Here is a 7,927-nt window from a genome sequence, read left to right as displayed (position 1 = left end):
CTTTTTAAAATTTAAATTAATTTATTTAAAAAATATTCGAAAGGAATAAAAAAAAGCCTAAAAAAATTTCATAAAAAAAGAAAGAAAAGAAAAAAATAGAAAAATTATATAATTATAAATTTAAATTAAAAGAATTAAATTTTTAATTTGAATTAAATTTTGATAAAAGAAATAAATGTATAAAAAAGTGAAAAAATGAGAAAAAAATATGAAAAAAAAAGAAATTTGTAAATTAAACTTTAAAAAAAATAAGAATTTTAATTTTAAATAAAATAAAAAATATCATTTCAAATTACATTGTCCATTTCAAATTATTTTTTAAAAAAATTATCTCAAGAAAAGAAAGAAAATATTTTAAAAAAAATAAAAAATATCCTAAAAAAGAAAAAAAGAAAAAAAATAGAATTGAAAAAAATAGAAATTGTAATTCTAATTGAAAAATAAAATTTATAATTTTCAATTTTAAGAAATAAAAATTATAATTATAATTCAAATAAAAAATATTATTTTAAAAAATAAAATTAATTTAAATTTAGTTGTTTAAAAAATATTTTAAATAAAAAAAAATACGTAATAGAATGCCAAAAAGATAAAAATGGAAGAAAAGTAAAATTATAATTTTAAATTATAAAAATTTTAAATTAAATTTTAAAAAAATATCATAAAAAAGTAAATAAAAGAGAAAAAATGATAATAAAATAGAAATTATAATTATAAATTAAAAAATTTTAATTTTAATTTAAATTAAAAATTATTATTGAAATTATTATCCTTGTTGGTGCAAAAATCTGAAGGCGCCGGATAAGCTGGAGTCGGGGAAGTCGCGGTCGCCGCCGGGACCTGCAAAGGAAGTCTAAACCGGAGGTGGGGTTGCTCCGGCAAGACCCTCCGATGCTCAAGTCAGTTCTCTGCCTCAACAAGAATGGAGTGCTCGAACGGAGAATTTAGCAGAGTTTTGAGATAAGAAATGAGCTTATAGAATAACATATCTGGTCCTCCTTTTTATAGGTGGAGGAGGTAACGGATGGATGGCGACGTTTGCAACCGCCTGGTAGTGGGCCGTCGAGAGTCAGACGAGATTTGCTGCGAAGAGTAGTGGAGTAGACCCGTGGCCATCGCTGGGGCGTGCTATGTGGAATCTGCCGCAGGTAGTGGGGCGGCGTTTGCTGCCGCATTTTGCCAGCGGATGGGAGAATCGTGCGATATCCATCGCAGGAGGTGGAGCAGGATCGGGGCCGTTTATCGTGGCCTGTCAGGCAGTAATGGAGCCACGTGGGGTCTGCCGCAGTGAGTGGAGCAGAATCATGGCCGTTAATACAGCCTGTCAGAGGATAATGGGGTCGCGTAGGGTCTGCCGCAATGAGTGGGACAGAATCATGGCCGTTGATGCAGCTTGGGGATGCAGGTCCATCGGTCGAAGCTTGGGGCTGATGGCGAAGTCCGGCTCCCATAGGAGTCCGGATAGTGCTTACTGCTGTTGAAGTCGTCGGTGGAGTCCGGCTCCCGTAGGAGTCCGGATGAAGTCTGTCTTCATCTGCTGGAGTCGAGGACGAGGCCCGGCTCCCGTAGGAGTCCGAGTGAAGTCTTTCTGCAATCAAGGTTAAAGGCGAAGTCCGGCTCCCGTAGGAGTCCGGACAGGGCTTACCAGCGGTTAAAGTTGAGGACGGAGCCCGGCTCTCGTAGGAGTCCGGGCGGAGTCTACTCGCTGTTGATGTCGTCGGCGGAGTCCGGCTCCCGTAGGAGTCCGGGCGGGGCCTGTATGTAGCCGTTGGAGTCGTGGACGGAGCCCGGCTCCCATAGGAGTCCGGGCGGAGTCTTCCTGCAATCAAGGTTAAAGGCGAAGTCCGGCTCCCGTAGGAGTCCGGACAGTGCTTACCAGCGGTTGAAGTTGAGGACGGAGCCCGGCTCCCGTAGGAGTCCGGGCGGAGTCTACCCACTGTCGATGTCGTCGGTGGAGTCCGGCTCCCGTAGAAGTCCGGGCGGAGCCTGTATGTAGCCGTTGGAGTCGTGGACGGAGCCCGGCTCCCGCAGGAGTCCGGGCGGAGTCTTCCTGCAATCAAGGTTAAAGGCGAAGTCCGGCTCCCGTATGAGTCCGAACAGTGCTTACCAGCGGTTGAAGTTGAGGATGGAGCCCGGCTCCCGTAGGAGTCCGGGAGGAGCCCGCCTGCGGTTGACGTTGTCGGCGGAGTCCAGCTCCCATAGGAGTCCGGACGGAGACTGCTTGCAGCTGTTGGAGTCGAGGACGAAGCCCGGCTCCCGTAGGAGTCCGGGCGGAGTCTTCCTGCAATCAAGGTTGAAGGCGAAGTTCGACTCCCGTAGGAGTCCGGACAGCGCTTACCAGCGGTTGAAGTTGAGGACGGAGCCCGGCTCCCGTAGGAGTCCGGGAGGAGCCCGCCTGCGGTTGACGTTGTCGGCGGAGTCCGGCTCCCATAGGAGTCCGGACGAAGACTGCTTGCAGCTGTTGGAGTCGAGGACGAAGCCCGGCTCCCGTAGGAGTCCGGGCGGAGTCTTCCTGAGGTCGATTCTGCCGAGGACTTCGGCTGTGGGTATTTTTATACCCAACACCAGTCTCCCTACTTTCGAGTTTGAATTTCAAACGAAGGGAGTATAGAGAGAGAGATGGGCACAGCCGAAGCCGTCTCCTCGAATCTTGCGCACCGCCGCCCCCAGATATTTTGGCATTCAATGTGTGCGCGTCAGAGCCCATTTTTCGGTGAAGGTGACCTGAAGAGTCTTTTCGGAACCCCCATCGGAACGCGATCCCAAGCATCGCGCTACGGAAATTTGTGAACGGTCAACCCTCGATAGCGATGAGGGGGACATGCGAGACACGCGGCACGCACCAGCTGGCCCAGGAGCACCCGCCGTCATAACTACACCAGGATCCGTCGGCTATTTAAAACCTCCTAATCCCCTTTCGTGGCTTCATCCTGCCGATAGGACCTTTCTTTTGCCTGAGAGCTTAGATACCCAGCCATTCCCCTAGCACTGGTCCTTGCCTCCTTCAGTCCCCCAACTCTTCTCCGAGGGTTTCCCCGCCGTGCCCTCCACCCCGGGGCTATTCTTGAGGGGATGTTTAGGGTTTGGAGGAAGGAGGGGAGGAGAACGGCGGCCGGTGAGAATCTCCGTCGTTTTAAAGGGGGCCCGAGGAAGAATTCCTTCAACAACAGGGGTTTAATAGCGGGGGCCGCCGATGAAATTACTCTGCCCGAGAATTTCGAAGCAGCAAGGCGAGGTGATACCGGTCAAGAGAGCAGAGCTGCCGTCATAAGCTGTGGCGGGATCCTTGATGCCGTCGGGGCCGAGGGACCAGAGGCGATCGGCGTCGATGGTGGGGCAGTAGAATTTGTTGCGGAGACGGTGGAAGTAGCGCATGCCGACCTTGCCGGAGCATTTTGGGTGGCGGCTGTCGCGGAGCGTTCGGAGATGGAGCATACATCTGGCACCACTGCTGCCTCCGAGGTGACTCCGGTTCTTCTTGAAACAGGTCTTCGACACTGCCACCGTTGCACCCGCCGCCCCTGGGAATCTATCCCACCCTTTTCTCCCTAGGGTTGGGACGTCGGTGATGGAGTGAAGCGAGGTGGGACGAGAGCTGATAGGTCCGTTACACGCACTGGAGAATGCGGATGAGAAGGACAGGGACGGGAAGAGGAGTTTGCAGCTCGGAGCGGCCTTCGGTATACCCCTTCCAGGCCGTGCCTGCGAGGCTTGCGATGATGTACATTTTACACATTTTTTTTTCTCTCGACCCACCGGGTCCTGTAGCATATACCTTGCTAAATGAAAAGAGGATTTAGTCACCTTGTTTGCATCTTGCATTGAATGGTTGTCTGCCGAACTTCTTTATTTTCCTTTCCTCTTTCTTCCTTCTTTTCTTCTTTTCTTTTTCATATCGTCCCGGGGTCATCGACGACCTCTCTTATTCGTGCAGGGTTGTTATTTGCCGAGCTCCTTTTACGCCGTTCGAAGATATCCAGTCATCCTTCCGTTAACGGTCGCAGGTTCGTTCGGGGCCATTTGGGCCCGGGGTCCCTCCTGGAGCTTGAATTCAGGGATCCGAGCTTCCGTTGCCCTTGTGCGCTGTTTGCTCTCCAATCATCGCTGTTGGGAGCCATAGCCTCCCCCCCCCCTTTTTTTTTTTTTTTTTTTTTTGAAGTCGTGGCTGAGTTCGGCTCCCGTGGGAGCCCGAACGGAGAATCCCTCTTGAAGTCGGAGTTGTGGGCGGAGCTCTCGTAGGAGTCCGGGCGGAGCCTTCCTTGGCGTTATGGACAGAGCCCAGCTCTCGTAGGAGTCAGGGCGGAGTCTTCATGCACTCAAAGCCATCGGCTAAGTCCGGCTCCCGTAGGAGTCCGGGCGGGGTTATCCTGTAGTTGATGCCGGCGACGGAGCCCAGCTCTCGTAGGAGTCCGGGCTGGACTTACCATCGGTCGAAGTTGCTTAAGTTAGGGCAAGGTTTCCCTCTTGGGGGGTGCATAGAGGCGTTGCAGGGCCTCCCCCCTCATCCGGTCTAAATGGAGCCGGGCCCGGGCCTTCGCCTTTGCTCAAGTTAGGGCGAGGTTCTCCTCCTGTCTCTAACAGGGCTGTGGGGGCACATATGGGCGTTGCAAGGCCTCTCCCCCCATCCGATCTAAATGGAACTGGGCCTTCGACTTTGCTCAAGTTAGGGCGAGGTTCTCCTCCTGTCCCTAACAGGGCTGTGGGGGCACATATGGGCGTTGCAAGGCCTCTCCCCCCATCCGGTCTAAATAGAATCGGACCTTCGACTTTGCTCAAGTTAGGGCGAGGTTCTCCTCCTGTCCCTAACAGGGCTGTGGGGGCACATATGGGCGTTGCAAGGCCTCTCCCCCCATCCAGTCTAAATGGAACCGGGCCTTCGACTTTGCTCAAGTTAGGGCGAGGTTCTCCTCCTGTCCCTAACAGGGCTGTGGGGGCACATATGGGCATTGCGAGGCCTCTCCCCCCATCCGGTCTAAATGGAACCAGACCTTCGACTTTGCTCAAGTTAGGGCGAGGTTCTCCTCCTGTCCCTAACAGGGCTGTGGGGGCACATATGGGCGTTGCAAGGCCTCTCCTCCCCATCCGGTCTAAATAGAATCGGGCCTTCGACTTTGCTCAAGTTAGGGCGAGGTTCTCCTCCTGTCCCTAACAGGGCTGTGGGGGCACATATGGGCGTTGCGAGGCCTCTCCCCCCATCCGGTCTAAATGGAATCAGGCCTTCGACTTTATGAGGTTGCCTTTTTGTTTTTGATACAATTTGCTTGAATTGTCCAAAGACACAGGGGTATGAGACTTTCGATTAAAACGAAGTCACTGGTAGTACATACGCAAGTTTTCTGAGCTCCACGGTCGTGGGAGGTCGGTTCCTCCGAGCTCCTTAAGGTAATAAGTTCCGAGCCGGACTACTTCTTTGACCTCATAAGGTCCCTCCCAGTTTGGGGCGAGTTTGCCCCTGTCCTGGGGTTGTGAGACAGTAGCTCGTCAGAGCACTAGATCTCCTGCTTTGAAGGCCTTGTTCTTGACCCGGGCGTTGTAATATCGAGCAACTTTCTGTCTGTAGGCTGCCATTCGAACCTGAGTGATTTCCCGTCTTTCTTCTAGCAGGTCGAGGTTGGCTCTGAGATTTTGTGAATTTTGGTGCTCGTCGAATGCCACGACTCGTGCCGACGGGAGTTTAAGCTCGATCGGGATGACGGCTTCAGTACCAAAGGCTAAAGCAAAGGGAGTCTCCCCCGTAGGCAAACTTTGTGTAGTTCGATATGCCCATAGCACATGATAAAGCTCGTCCGCCCAAGTTCCTTTTGCTTTTTCAAGCCTTGTCTTAATCCTCTGCAAAAGAGTTCTGTTAGTCACCTCAGCTTCGCCGTTCGCTTGAGGATGGGCTACCGATGTGAAGTTGTGGGAGATGTTTAGATCTTCACAAAATTCGGTGAATCTGGCCCCCGCGAATTGTCGCCCATTATCAGTGATGAGGGTTCTAGGTAGACCGAACCTGCACACAATTGATTTCCAGACAAAATCTTGTACTTTCACTTCTGTGATTTTTGCTAGTGGTTCGTCCTCAACCCATTTGGTGAAGTAGTCGATTGCTACAAGGAGGAACTTTCTTTGTCCAGATGCCATGGGAAAGGGGCCAAGGATGTCCATCCCCCACTGTGCAAAAGGCCATGGGGCACTCAAGGGTGTAAGCTCGATGGCAGGCTGTCTCTGGACGTTGGCGTATCTCTGGCATCGATCACATTTTTTGACATATTCAATCGAATCATGATGCATTGTTGGCCAATAGTATCCTTGGCGAAGTAGCTTGTGGGATAAAGATCTGGCTCCCACATGGTTTTCGCAAACTCCTTCGTGTACTTCCCATAAGGCGTAGTCAGCTTCCAAGGGCCGGAGGCATCTCAAGAGGGGCAAGGAATATTATCTTTTGTATAATTTGCCCTCATAAAGGATGTATCGGGAGGCTTGATTTCGGAGCTTCCGAGCCTCCTTCGCATCCTGGGGGAGAACTCCATCTTTAAGATAGGTTATCAGCGGGTCGATCCAGCTGGGCTCGTGGTCGACTTCCATTATGGGCCACGATTCTTCTGTACTCGGATGCTTTAGAACTTCAAAGAGGATGCCTTTGGGCAGTTCGATCGGAGCCGATGTCACCAGCTTGGAGAGAAGATCGGCTCTGGTATTCTCCAGCCTCGGGATCTGCCTAATGTCGAAACTGCTAAAGGCGGGGGTAAGCTCCTTTACTTTCTCAAGATATTTAGCCATACTGTCCTCCCGCGCTTCATAACTCCCGCTGACTTGACCCACCACTAGTTGGGAGTCGCTGCGTACCCGGAGTTGACCTATTCCCAGCTCCTCGGCGATCCTTAACCCCGCGATTAGAGCTTCATATTCCGCTCCATTGTTGGTTGTGGAAAATTCGAAACGCAGAGCGTACTCCGCGATGACTCCCTCCAGGCTGACCAAGATCAGGCCTGCACCCGCACCTGCCATGCTGGAAGATCCGTCCATATAGAGGGTCCAAAAGCAATCAGAGGGATCAGCCTCTTTGTCGGGGGAGCTCGGGTGAGACTTCAGGTTGTCAGCTTCGCCCTGCTCGGGTTCAGCCTCCTCCGGGATGGTGCACTCTACTATGAAATCTGCCAATATTTGGGCCTTTATTGCTGGTGTAGTAAACTGGTCGCTGGACTTTCGTTTCTTCTTTGACAAGGACGGCCGCGAGGGCTGTGGGAGAGACCGCCAGGCACAAAAATAGTTCCTCCCCAGATTCGAGCTTCGCTAGCAGCGGGGGTGAGCTAAGGTAGCTTTTTAATTCTTCAAATGCCTGTTGGCATTCAGAGGTCCAACAGAAGTTCTTCGGCTGCTTGAGGGTTTGAAAGAAGGGCAAGCATCGTTCGGCCGACCTTGCGACAAAACGGTTAAGAGCCGCTATCCTCCTTGTGAGGCACTGAACTTCCTTAATCGACTTTGGGGCGATCATCTCTTGGATGGCACGAATTTTCTCCGGATTGGCCTCAATTTCGCGCCCCGATACCATGAAGCCCAGAAACTTTCCGGAGGTTACCCCAAAAGCGTATTTAGTTGGGTTCAGCTTCATTTTATATTTTCGAAGAGCGCCAAAGATTTCCTCGAGGTCGACGACATGATTTTCGGAGGACCTGCTTTTTACAAGCATATCGTCTACGTAGACCTCCATGTTTCGGCCGATCTGCTCCTTGAAGATTTTGTTCACCAGCCGTTGGTAGGTCGCACCCACGTTCTTGAGGCCGAACGGCATGACCCGGTAGCAGTAAAGGCCGCGATTAGTGATGAAAGCTGTCTTTTCTTCATCTCCCGATGCCATTCTAATTTGATTATAGCCGGAGAATGCATCCATAAAAGTGAGGAGCTCATGGCCCGAGGTAGCGTCCACCAGTTGGTCGATTCTGAG

The sequence above is a fragment of the Elaeis guineensis genome, chromosome 2 (genome assembly GCF_000442705.2).
Source record: "Elaeis guineensis isolate ETL-2024a chromosome 2, EG11, whole genome shotgun sequence".
Lineage (NCBI taxonomy): Eukaryota > Viridiplantae > Streptophyta > Magnoliopsida > Arecales > Arecaceae > Elaeis > Elaeis guineensis.
The sequence above is the reverse complement of the archived record's forward strand: the minus strand, read 5'-3'. Positions refer to the sequence as shown.